This window comes from Physeter macrocephalus, chromosome 1, assembly GCF_002837175.3.
Source record: "Physeter macrocephalus isolate SW-GA chromosome 1, ASM283717v5, whole genome shotgun sequence".
Taxonomy (NCBI): domain Eukaryota; kingdom Metazoa; phylum Chordata; class Mammalia; order Artiodactyla; family Physeteridae; genus Physeter; species Physeter macrocephalus.
In genome coordinates, this window is record NC_041214.2 from 135,505,233 (window position 1) to 135,519,089 (window position 13,857).

Genomic DNA, 13,857 nt, shown 5'->3' on the forward strand with positions numbered 1-13,857 from the left:
AAGAACCAGCTTTTAGTTTTATTGATCTTTGCTATTGTTTTCTTTGTTTCTATTTCATTTATTTCTGCTCTGATCTTTATGATTTCCTTCCTTCTGCTAACTATGGGTTTTGTTTATTCTTCTTTCTCTAGTTCCTTTAGGTGTAAGGTTAGATTGTTTATTGGAGATTTTTCTTGTTTCTTGAGGTAGCCTTGTATAGCTGTAAACTTCCCTCTTAGAACCGCTTTTGCTTTATCCCATATGTTTTGGATCATCGTGGTTTCATTAACATTTGTCTCTAGGCATTTTTTGATTTCTTCTTTGATTTCTTCAGTGATCTCTTGATTATTTAGTAACGTATTGTTCAGCCTCCATGTGTTTGTGTTTTTTACGTTTTTTTCCTTGTAATTGATTTGTAATCTCATAGCGTTGTGGTCAGAAAAGATGCTTGAGATGATTTCAGTTTTCTTAAATTTACTGAGGCTTGAGTTGTGACCCAAGATGTGATCTATCCTGGAGAATGTTCCATGCGCACTTGAGAAGAAAGTGTAATCTGCTCGTTTTGGATGGAATGTCCTATAAATATCAATTAAGTCTATCTAGTCTATTGTGTCATTTAAAGTTTTTGTTTCCTTATTAATTTTCTGTTTGGATGATCTGTCCATTGGTGTGAGTGCGGTGTTAAAGTCCCCCACTATTAACTGTGTTACTGTCGATTTCCTCTTTTATAGCTGTTAGCAGGTGCCTTATGGATTGAGGTGCTCCTATGTTGGGTGCATATATATTTATAATTGTTACATATTCTTCCTGGATTGATCCCTTGATCATTATGTGGTGTCCTCCTTGTGTCCTGTAACATTCTTTATTTTAAAGTCTATTTTATCTGATATGAATACTGCTACTCCAGCTTTCTTTTGATTTCCATTTTCATGGAATATCTTTTTCCATCCCCTCAGTTTCAGTCTGTATGTGTCCCTAGGTCTGAAGTGGGTCTCTTGTAGACAGCGTATAGATGGGTCTTGTTTTTGCATCCATTCAGAGAGCCTGTGTCTTTTTGTTGGAGCATTTAATGCATTCACGTTTAAGGTAATTATTGATACATCTGTTCCTATTACCATTTTCTTAATTGTTTTGGGTTTGTTTTTGTAGGTCCTTTTCTTCTGTTATGTTTCCCAATTAGAGAAGTTCCTTTAGCATTAGTTGTAGAGCTGGTTTGGTGGTGCTAAATTCTCTTAGCTTTTGCTTGTCTGTAAAGCTTTTGATTTCTCCATCGAATCTGAATGAGATCCTTGCCGGGTAGAATAATCTTGGCTGTAGGTTCTTCCCTTTCATCACTTTAAGTATATCGTGCCACTCCCTTCTGGCTTGTACAGTTTCTGCTGAGAAATCAGCTATTAACCTTATGGCAGTTCCCTTTTATGTTATTTGTTGTTTTTCCCTTGCTGCTTTCAATAATTTTTCTTTGTCTTTAATTTTTGCCAGTTTGATTACTATGTGTCTCAGCGTGTTTCTCCTTGGGTTTATCGTGTAGGGTACTTGCTGCGCTTCCTGAAGTTGGGTGGCTATTTCCTTTCTCATGTTAGGGAAGTTTTCGAGTATAATCTCTTCAAATATTTTCTCATGTCCTCTCTCTTTCTCTTCTCCTTCTGGGACCCCTATAATGCAAATGTTGTTGCATTTAATGTTGTCCCAGAGGTCTCTTAGGCTGTCTTCATTTCTTTTCATTCTTTTTTCTTTATTCTCTTCCACAGGAGTGAATTCCACCATTCTGTCTTCCAGGTCACTTCTCTGTTCTTCTGCCTCAGTTATTCTGCTATTGATGCCTTCTAGTGTAGTTTTCATTTCAGTTATTGTATTGTTCATCTCTGTTTTTTTCTTTAATTCTTCTAGGTCTTTGTTAAACATTTCTTGCATCTTCTCGATCTTTGCCTCCATTCTTTTTTGAGGTCCTGGATCATCTTCACTATCATTATTCTGAATTCTTTTTCTGGAAGGTTTCCTATCTCTACTTCATTTAGTTTCTCTTCTGGGATTTTATCTTGTTCCTTCATCTGGTACATAGCCCTCTGCCTTTCATCTTGTCTATCTTTCTGTGAATGTGGTTTTTGTTTCACAGGCTGCAGGATTGTAGTTTTTCTTGCTTCTGCTGTCTCTGTTTCTCAATGACCTGGATGCCAGAGGCCCACAGTTCCGGAGTCGTCTTAGGAGTCTCGCACACACCACATATCAAGCGAACCTCAATCCTCTTGGATGCCTGACCCCCACAAGACTCCATGTCACAGTGAGGTGGGGACCTCTCACAGGAGCACAGTCAGGTTGTGCGAAACTGGATCCGGCACAGAAGTCATGCTGAAGCAGAAGTGCCACAGCTGGAAATTTATTTTAATTTTTGTCATTTTAATTACAGTGTGTCTTGGTGTGGACCTTTTTGGGTTCACCTTGTTTGGCACTCTCTATGTTTCCTGGACCTGCATGTCTTTTTCCTTCCTCAAGTTAGGGAATTTTTCGTATTATTTCTTCAAATATATTCTCTGCCCCTTTCTCTCTCTCTTCTCTTTCTTGGATTCATATAACATCAATGTGATTATGCTTGATGTTGTCCAAGAGGTCCTTTTATCCTCAATTTTCTCAATTCTTTTTCTTTTTTCTGCTTCTTGGGTGATTTCCACTACTCTGTCTTCCAGATGGCTGATCCATTTTTCTTTATCATCTAATCTCTGTTGATTCCCTCTAGTGTATATTTTTTATTTCAATTATTGTATTCCTCAGCTCTGTTACGTTCTTTTTAAATATTTTATAACCTTTTGTTGAAGTTCTCACTGTGTTCAGCTATTCTTCTCCTGAGCTCTGTGAGCATCTTTGTGATCATTACTTTGAACTCTTTATCACATAGGTTGCTTATCTCTGTTTCACTTGTTTATTTTTCTGAGGTTTTTGTGTGGTTCTTTCATTTGGAACACATTCCTCTCTCTCCTCATTTTACCTAATTTTCTGTGTTTATATTTTTGTATTAGGTAGGCCTGTTATGTTTCCTGATCTTGGAGAAGTGGCCTAATGTAGATGTCCTGTGGGGCCCAGCAGCATGCTCCCTTTAGGTCACAAGAGCCAGTGTGTTCCCTATGTGGGCTTGCATGCAGCTTTCTATTGTGGTGAGGCCAACTGCTGCAGGTGCACTGGTATGTGGGGCTGGCTTCCTGCCTGGCTGGCTGTGTGGCCCAGGGCATGCAATGTTGTGGGCATGCTGGTGGCCAGGATAGACCTCCTGTGGGTCTGTCTGCCTTTGAGGCCTGGAGCCACACAATTGCTGTGGGCACCCTGGTGTTCAAGGCAAGCCCCTGGCATGGCTGGCTGTGTGGATCAGTGGTCTGCAATCCCTGTGGGCACAGTGATGGGCAGGAGGGGCCCCCAGCATGACTGGCTGTGAGTTCCAGTGGTGTTCACTGTGGCTGTGTCGTTGGGTGAGGCATGCCCTCAGCATGGCTGGCTGTGAAGCCTGGTGGATCATGATCTCTATGGGTGTGCTGCTGGGTGGAATAGGTCCCTGGCTCACCTAGCTGTGATACTTGGTGGCACATGACCACTGTGAGCACAATTCTTTGCCAGGCAGGCCCCTGGTATGGCTGGCTGTGAGGTCTGGCCGTGTGTAATTTCTACAGGTTTCAGACCTCTGACACTAATAGGCTAGATGGAGGATTCCAAAATGGTGCCTGCCAGTGCTGATGTCAGCATGGTAGGATGGTGTCACAAATATGGCTGCCACAAGCACCTTAGTCCCTGGAGAAAGTTTCAGCTGCCTCCTGCCTCTCTGGGAGGCTCTGCAAGATCAGGAATTGGGCCTGGCCCTGGCAACTTTCAAACTGCTGCCTCTGTGCTGGGGCTCAGAGCAAGTGAATTTTTGCATGCACCCTTTAAGAGCAGAGTCCAGGTTTCCTACAGTTTTTTTGGTTCTCCTAAATGTAAACCCTGCTGGTTTTCAAAGCCAGACATTTTGAGGGCTTGTCTTCCTAGTGCAGGACCTGTGGGCTGGGGAGCCTGATGCAAGTATTGGATTCCCTGCTCCTGGAGGAGGAGCTCTGTGGTTGTGATTTTCCTCCCACTTGTGGGTCACTGCACTGGGGTTGTGGGTCCTGACTAGACTGCATCTCTATCCCTCCCACCCATTTTGTTGTGGCTCCTTCTTTATATCTTTAGTTGTGGAAAATCGTTTCTGCTAGTCTTTGGATCACTCCCAGAGATAGTTGCTCTTTAAGTAGTTGTAATGTTGTTGTGCACCCATGGGAGGAGGTGAGCTCAGGGTCTTTCTACTCCACTATCTTGATCCAGACCCAAGCAGTTGTTTTTAAACATGGTACCAAAAACATAAAGGAGAAGATTGATACATTTGATTACATCAAAATAAAAAACTTAATTTTTTTTTTTTTTTTTTTTTTTTTGCGGTACGCGGGCCTCTCACTGTTGTGGCCTCTTCCGTTGCGGAGCACAGGCTCCAGATGCGCAGGCTCAGCAGCCATGGCTCACGGGCCCAGCAGCTCCGCGGCATGTGGGATCTTCCCGGACAGGGGCACGAACCCGTATCCCCTGCATCAGCAGGCGGACTCTCAACCACTGCGCCACCAGGGGAGACCAAAAACTTAATTTTGATTAAAGGTACCATGTAAATTTAAAGAGAAGTGTGATGGTCAATTTTATATGTCTGCTTTGGTAAGTTACAGTCTCCATTATTTATTCAAACACTAACCTAGGTGTTGCTGAGAAGGTATTTTGAAGATGCTGTTAAAGTCCATAATTGTTGACTTTAAGTAAAGGAGTTTATTTTAGATTATGTGGGTGGGCTTGGTTTAATCTTTTGGAAGCCTTTAAGAGCAGAATTGAGGCTTCCTTGAAGGAGAAGAAATTCTGCCCCATGGACTGCAGCTTCAGTTCATTTGAGGAGGCCTGCCCTATGGATTTTGAACTTATTTACCTAGGCAACCTCTACAATTGCATAAGCCAATTCCCTGCAATAACTCTGTTAACAGATATTTCCTACCGGTTCTGTTTTTCTTGATGAACACTGATTAATACAACTGATAGACTAGAAGAAAATATTTGTGAAATCTAAAAAGGAGTATATTTTAGAATAAAAACTTAAAACAGCATTCTAATAATGAGAAAGAACTAGCCTAATAGAAAAATGGGCAAAGGCTACTTTTCATTTATCTGTTGCTGTGTAACAAACCAGGCTTAAAGCAATAGTTTATTATTTCTCATTATCTGTAGGTTGGAAATCTGGGAGGTCCTTATTCTGGGATCATTTAATCTGCAGTTATCTTGAAGGCTCCACTGTGGCTGGAGGGTCCAGGTTGTCTTCACTCAGATGTGTGGCAGTGGGTGCTGGATATTGCTTGAGACTCCTCAGTTCTCCTCCACATGATCTCTCATCTTCTGGTAAGTTGGTCTGGGCTTCTTCATAACACTGAGGTGGCAGGGTTAGAAGAGGGTGAGTGTGGGAGCTGCAAGAATAGGGGTTATCCCTGGGGAATGAATGGAGAGCATTCCTGAAAGGGGAGTTTTGATCTTATCTGAAGTATTTAAATGTTTTAATATACAGTCGTGATTTACCTGTGTAATTAAAAAAATATATAAATATTGTTATAGCCTGAATGTTTGTTAACCCCCCTTCCCCACCAAAAATTTTGTAGGTTGAAACCTAATCCCCAATGGTATTTTGAGGTGGGGCCTTTGGGATCTGATTAGGTCACAAGGCGGGAGCCCTCATGAATGGGATTCGTGTCCTTCTAAAAGAGACCCCAGAGAGCTCCCTCACCTCGTCACCCATGTGAGGATAAAGCAAGAAGACAGCTGTCTATGCACCACGAAGGGGGATCTCACAAGACACTGAATCTGTTGGCACCTTGATCCTGGACTTGCCAGTTTCCAGAACAGTGAGAAATAAATTTCTGTTGTGTATAAGCCACCCAGTCCGTTGTATCAGTTATAGCACCTAGACTGACTCTTTGTCATCTCAACTAAAGTTGCAGAAAGGTTACAGCTGACCTGTATTTTTTGTTACCTAGCATTAAGCCAGTAATAGACACCTCATTTCTCTGCCCAAGTTTCCAACTGGAAGAATAATTGCATGAGATGCTTAGTATGATAAATGAGCAAGTATTCAAGGGTGGTTTGGTGTTAGGATCCCAGTTCTGCTGAAACTATACATTAGGCTTAAACAAAGACACTGTTTTGGTTTTTGGGGATCACTGGCAGTAGAAGTCTATGTTAACGTAACCTCACCACTGGAGCCTTATCTTCTGATCTTCATTTTCTTGGTTGCATTATGAAATCTGGATGTCAGACTTATTGATGACTATGCCATAACTTGTAAGAAATGGTAGACTGTCTGAGGCCACCATAAATTGGGACCCATTTCTGTTGCTATGCATTATGTTTCTAATACAGGAAGTGTTCTGAGACTCTTATTTCAACTAAAAAGGGGCAATGCTTTTCATTGCATTTGGCAAATATAAAAAAAAAGGGAAGTACTTCTAGTTTGAAGAAGAATTGATCTAATATTATGATGTGTATCCAGTTCCTTTGTATCCAGGCTAGAAATGGACACGAGTTTTATCAGGATAGGCTTTGCTGAAAGCAAAACCAGGAACAGAAATGCTGATGGGAAGTGTACCATGATAGGTTTGATGGGCAATAAAAAAGAAGGACTTTTCCTTCCTCTGCTGAGAGCAACCTTTTGATAAAGTTCTTTCACTGTGAACCTGACTTGGTTTACCATATGATTCTCTGCAGTATGTTGTTCCTAGAAAGGTGGAGAGTGAAGCATAGATGATTCAAATGGCACAGAAGAAAGGGAACAACTGCAACTTGGGTTGCCCACTGCTTAGTGCTCTCAGCAGAAATCAGATTGAATAAAACAAAAGACCCCTACTAGTAAGGAAGAATTGGAAAGGAACAATGGACTTTATAGGTATCTTTAAAAGTCGTGGGTCTTGAATATTGTGCTGTGAAATGTCTTCAGCTTGACCTGAGCACATATACAACAATGATAATGAACTCTAACAGCAGCCAGAGCATCATACTTCTCTACTGCAGATGCTGCTCATGAATATCTGGGAAATTGGGCAGTGACCAGATAAGTACAGGTGTACCTTGGAGATATTATGGGTTTGGTTCCAGACTACCACAGTAAAGTGAATATTGTGATAAAGCAAGTCACACAAATTTTTTGGTTTACCAGTGTATATAAAAGTTATGTTTACAATATACTGTAGTCTAATAAGTATGCAATAGCATTATGTCTAAAAAGTACATGTCTTAATTAAAAAATACTTTATTGCTAAAAAATGCTAACCATCATCTGAGTCTTCAGTGAGTCTTAATATTTTGCTGGTGGAGGGTTTGAAATATTGCAAGAATTAGCAAAATGTGATTCAGAGACACAAAGTGGGCACATAATGTTGGAAAAATGGCGCCAATAGACTTGCTTGAAGTAGGGTTGCCACAAACCTTCAATTTGTAAAAAATGCAATATCTGCAAAGAGTAGTAAAGTGAAGTGTAAAGAAGGTATGTCTGTAGAGGACAAATTTTTATTTCTTCCTGTTTACTATGAGGAGGATGCAGAATGAAATGAAAAATGAGCTTATGAAAAATTACCTTTTTTTCTTTTAAGCTGTAGCAATGTTTATGTGTAAGGACCTGACACTATTTGACATGAGGTAGAGAAATTGAGAAGCAGTTAGTTAAAATCAATTTTCACAGACTTTTCAAAGTGGCTCTTTTAAAAGGACCCTTCCTTAGGCCAAAAATTGAATCGTCCAATTGGGACCATAAGTCCCTGATGTGAGAACTGTGGAATTTTCTCTTTAATATGAACGTTTATTTGTCCTGGTGTGGAAATTAATCTTGAATGCATGTTAATGCAGAATAGCATGCTTTTAAGGGTCATGTTGTTCCCGTGGTTTCCTTTTGAGATATAAAGATGCTCCATGTTTCCAAGGTTAGAAGGAGCAGAAGTTTAGAGATAAGTGTTTATATAACCACTATGTAGACTTTTGGTAGCTCCCCTCCTTGCCCCCAGCTGCATTTTTGCTCAGAAATATGTTTCATTTTCTTTGCTGACATCCATCTGACAGTGACTAGTGGGGTGAAAGTGGTGGGCACATAGACAAACTTCTTAGAAATAGAGATTTAATGATTCCTTTATTATCAGCCTTATTCTGTATGAGGTGAACTAACTGAGAGTTAATTGATTGACTTCTACTGGCCAAAGCTGAATATGAAATGAGATTCTTAGACTGTTTTAGAAACTTCTATTTTTGTCCAATAATAATCATCCTCCATACCTAAAAATATTGAGTTACAGTTGCTTCATTGCAGACTGGAAACTTTTAGAGTTCTCCTTTGCCTGCTAAATTAGGGGCATAACATAGGAATCTACCTAATGCTAAATTGGGAATATGGACTTGAACTCTCTATTGCTTTCACCCTGGGGCCCCTCCCCTCACATGGGAGGTGCTTAGTATGTGTTCAGACTGTGGAAAGGATTTCTCAGTTTGGGAATGTATCACTGGGTATGAATATGGAGAAATCATTCATACCTTGTTGGATTAATATTGTGTGATTTTAATAAATACTTCATGGGGTACATACAACTCTATGGAATGCTAAATTTGGATATGGACTTAGAATATCTCATTGTGTAACAATTTGGTTACTTTCAGCTTTCTTCTTCTGACTGGGAACTGATTTTACCAGTTTTATAAACCCCAAGTACAGTGTTAATGGTGGTTGCAGCAGTAACGTGCTGGAGACATGAAGCTACTTAAAACAATCTAGTCTTTGTTTCTTTTTGTGAATAATTTCTGGAAGGAAATGGATTCCCAGTTCTCAGATGTAATTTAGCTGTCTTTAGGATGCAATTTCTAGAAAGCTGCAGAGTCATGCTGGGTAATACATTTGGCTCAAGAAGTTTTCCAGATTAAATTGTCTGTGTGAGAAGTGTAAAAGCATATATATTCTGGAAGTGCAGCGTAATTGTGTCACATCCTTGGCTTTTCAGTTGCAAGTTAAATATTATATACGTGTTTGAAAAAAAACTTCTAGTTAAGAATTATGGATAAAAGGTGTTTTGTCTCCATTTCATTCACTCAGAAATTGCAATAATAAACATGTCATTAAGATGTTTTCAACAAAAGAGCAATTCTCTTCTAAGAAATTTTCAGCCTACCACCTTGACCAATTGAATCAAAATGGCCAGTTTAAAAATAATTATGCTTTCTTTTCTTTCCCTTAAATAAAGTTACCTGCCTGAAGTCATGGGATTAATAATAATATTCCTAGATTCATTTCATGATTAAAGATGACATTCATCGAATGAATAAATGGCTACTCTTGAACTTCCCGTTGTCCATCTTTGAGACAGTTTCCCTGAGAACAAAACGTGAATTAAAGAAACACTAGGGCTTCCCTGGTGGCGCAGTGGTTGAGAATCTGCCCGCTAATGGAGGGGACACGGGTTCGAGCCCTGGTCTGGGAAGATCCCACAAGCCGCGGAGCAACTGGGCCCGTGAGCCATGGCTGCTGAGCCTGCGCGTCTGGAGCTTGTGCTCCGCAACGAGAGGCCGCGATAGTGAGAGGGCCACGCACCGCGATGAAGAGTGGCCCCCACTTGCCACAACTAGAGAAAGCCCTCGCACAGAAACGAAGACCCAACACAGCAAAAATAAATAAATTAATTAATAAAACTCCTATCCCCAACATCTTCTTTAAAAAAAAAAAACAAAACACTAAAGTGTTTATTTAGTAGAGTTTGTGCTATTATTGTCATAGGTGTAAGTGTTATATTACAATTGTTTTATTCCTTTCTCTTGAAATCTTACAGCCTGACTTTAAGCTCTTCTGTTCTATTACTTTTCTTTCCTCTTGGAAGCACTTACCTTTAATCTCCAGGAGAGTGTTAGGCAGATTCAATTAAAACTGCATGACAACCCTTACACAGTCGCCAGGGGAGTGCTAATGCAGAAACCACCAAAGCAGCTTATCTTAGAGTTTCCAAATAAACCTGAAAATTATATAATGAGTGGATTTGCTACTGCACATAAGATTTAGAGTAGTTGAAGTTTTGAATTGCCCTCGGAAATGGGGAAAAAATCACTTGATTTTGGGGAATAGAATTTTCACAAAAATCTGAAGTGCTATGAAGCAGTCAGGGCATTTGGATTCTAGACTTGCATGGTTTGGTGTTTCTAGTACTTCATTTGTCAAATAATTTATGGGACATTTGTCAGGTATGACATTTGCCAAGTAAGTTTTGAGGATTAAACAAGGCTATCTCAGCAAAGCCGCAGAAATATGTTAAAGGCAATCCAACTATTTGTTCAACTGAATGCCAATGCCTTTGATCCGGGAAGAAAAAGATTTTGAGGAGTTTACATAACTGCCAGGGAATCTTCTTATATGTATCTTTGGAGCTTTCAGGCTTAGAGTGACTAAGTTGGAAAAGAAGCACCTCTGTCCTCCCAATCTTTCTTTATATCAGATACCTGAGAATTGTCCTTGATTTTTCTCTCATTCGCCAACCCTGTATTTCATCTAATTAATCACTATGCTTCTTAAATATCTCTGGAACCACTTGACATGCTCCACCTTGATAGCCACTACCATGTTTAAGCCATCATCATATCTCACATCTGGTCTCACCTCATTCTATTCCATTCTCTACACTTTCAGAATGATTTCAATAAAATAAACGTTGGATTAGATCTCTTTTCTACCTAAAATCTTTCAGTGTCCCCCCACCTCATCAAAATAAAGTTCAAACTTCTTCCTCTTCCTATTTTATGCTCTCTGATCTTATTCATACTTCTTTCTTAACTTCCTCTCTCTTTTTTCTCCTCCACATTTTGTTCATTCAGGCCTTGGGAAACCACATGGGGTAGGTCGTTATTAATGTGGTGAAGGAAACTTACCTGGAAAGGGACCATGAATTATAGAAATGGGAGATGGTTTTATTTTGTACCTTTTTTGTAGAAGGCTTGACCAGGAAGTCAACTTGGATGTCTCATATGCTATAAACCAGAATGTCCTTATCTTCTTTTCAATAATCTCAGGGCCCTAAATAATTACTAAAAAGAGATTCTGATGCAAGAAAAGAGACAAAGATACATTATAGAAATAATAAAAAAAATCTTTGAACACAAACTTCAGGCTTCTTAAATCTAATCAAATAAAACCTGGAGGTGTCAGAGACCTAAATACTGTTTATGAAAAAAATGTTTTGGGCTTGGGAATTTTGATATGACCTTGCTTTTTAGGTAGCTAAATTCATATAAATATGCCCCAGGATCAGGACTTCAAGAAGTTATCTGATTTAAATGTTTTTCTTGTGGCAGAAAAATGCCTTCATCAATTCGTACAGATTATTATTGATGTTTCCAAGAAATTTCACAACTTTTTTGACAGTATACTCCAGAGTTCCAATGTCAAGGCCAAGAATTTCTTTCTTATGCCTAATCAAGCTCTCTTGCCCTCACTCTAATTTTAACACATTTCCTCTCATTATTTCCTTGATCAAGATGCAGAATAATTTGGTTGATTTTTTTACTTACTATGACACTTCTCATGAAATCTCCCCCAGGCTTTTCTTTTCCAGTTTAAACAACCTTGGTATCTTTAATCTTTGTTTCCAAATAACTGCTTTTCATTTTTTTCCTCAGTGTATTTAACTTTTTTTGCTTTTAGCCCCTCTCAAATTTCTTCATATTCATTTTAAACTGCAAAGACAAACACTGGACACAGTATTCTTTTAGGGTCAGGCCATTGCCAAGAAGTGGAAGGTTGCTTCCTGACTCCTGGCAAGTTGCACGCCTGTTAATACATCCTGGTATCCTACTACTTTTTTATTTTAGTCTTCCAATAACATTATCTTCAAAAGCACTTGTTCAGTGTCTATGTGCAGAGCCAGCTTGCAAAAGTATCAAAATTCAGATGTTCATCTGTTCCTGTCAGACTCTTGGTAGGAATAAACAAACACTCAGTGTTGAGGGCCAAAGGCATACAAATAAGGACGATTGTAAAACCAAAATTAAGATTTTCTCAGTGGAAGTTAGTGAGAAAGTAAGAGTCTAGGATGCTATTTCTGTCTAAACTTGATGGAAATATAAGGAAAGAGCAGTACAACAAAGGCAGGTTTATTTGGCACTGAGCCTTTGGTTATAAGCTGGAAAATTCAGTCCACTCTCTGAATGTAGGGGAACTACATATGGGTCTTTTTTTCTTTTAATACATTTTACAATTTTTAATTTATTTTTTACTTTTTCTGGCCACACGGCGAGGCATGCGGGATCTTATTTCCCTGACCAGGGTTCGAACCCATGCCCCCTGCAGTGGAAGTGCAGAGTCCTAACCACTGGACCGCCAGGGAAGTCCCATATAGGTCTTTCACTGCCAAGCCTGAAGGTCCTTCCTTGGCCCAGAGTGGTTCAGTGTGTTCCTTCTGTTTTGGTGCAGGATTGGGGCATTTAACCTGAGTTCCTTGTCTTTTCTGGCTGATACTACTCTGTTCCATGGATGCTTTTTCTCTCCTTGAGTCTCTTAAACTTACTCTGTCTTTCTTGCCCATGGAGACAAAAATGCTTGCTCCTTCTATGTTAAGGATGCAATCACCCTCACTAAAAGGAAATAAAGAATTAGGAAGATTTTTTTAAAAAGCAAGAGGAAGGTACACGGTTTACAAAAATTGGCCTTGGAGATGAGAACTGTTGCTATAAAATATTTCTGCTGTCAGGTTTTAGCCCTGGGTATAGGGTATCCCAAAACTACAGAATCTTTCTGATTGTACCCTCAGAAGTAATCAGGGCCAATTTATGAAAGAAAAATAGAGCAATGATAAATCCTTGGTTCAAGTGGAAAACACATGTATCTTTGAGGCTTCCCAATCAACTTTACTTGGTTCACTAAGTTTTTGGTCTTATTTCCTCATCATTTCTCAATGTCTGCATAGATGTTTGATAATGTGAGGAGATAGTTTAAGGAAATCCCTTTTTTAAAACAGCGAGTCATTTGTAATCAGAAAAGATCCTCAGGAGATTCTATACTCTTGACTTTTGATGAAAATCATGGATTTTGATCATGAGTATTAACTTGAGAAAATTCTCTTTTATCATATGAAGATGAGGTAATTAAAAAAAGAAAAATGTGCAAAGAGTCATAGACTACAGTATTTATTACAATTAATAAAAAATCTTATTGTAAAGAATATAAGTTTAACTTACTCATAGGAAATTACCTCATTTTCCTCTTACTTTCCAAAGGTTAACAGTCCATGGTCTGAGTCAATTGGCATTTTTATAATCTAGAAAAAGTAAGTAGGTCTTATCAGGAAAGAGAAGCAGAAAATTATTTTCCTACATTTCCAGATTTAGGACAGCTTGGATGTTATTTTTATTTATTTATTTATTTATTTATTTATTATTTTTTTAACATCTTTATTGGAGTATAACTGTTTTACAATAGTGTGTTAGTTTCTCCTTTACAACAAAGTGAATCAGTTATACATATACATATGTTCCCATATCTCTTCCCTCTTGCATCACCCTCCCTCCCACCCTCCCTATCCCACACCTCTCATGGTCACAAAGCACAGAGGTGATCTCCATGTGCTATGCGGCAGCTTCCCACTAGCTATCTAATTTACATTTGGTAAATATGTCCTGCCACTCCCTTCTGGCTTGTAGAGTTTCTGCTGAGAGATCAGATGTTAACCTTATGGGGACTCCCTTGTGTGTTATTTTTTTTTCCCTTGCTGCTTTTAATATGTTTTCTTTGTATTTAATTTTTGACAGTTTGATTATTATGTGTCTTGGCGTGTTTCTCCTTGGATTTAT

The 13,857-nt window shown here is 39.1% G+C and overlaps 1 long non-coding RNA gene across 4 annotated transcripts in view; it reads left to right on the forward strand.

The window, feature by feature from the left end:
- Positions 1 to 13,857, forward strand: part of LOC114486954 (uncharacterized) — a 217,973-nt gene that overhangs the window by 98,718 nt on the left and 105,398 nt on the right. For 3 of the 4 annotated variants that reach the window (XR_008617875.1, XR_008617876.1, XR_008617877.1), the window contains one exon: positions 5,239 to 5,406. This is a non-coding gene — a long non-coding RNA (uncharacterized lncRNA). Of the gene's footprint in view, positions 1 to 4,462; positions 4,627 to 5,238; positions 5,407 to 13,857 lie in introns of all 4 variants that reach the window. The other variant, XR_003681434.2, reaches the window with a different exon arrangement.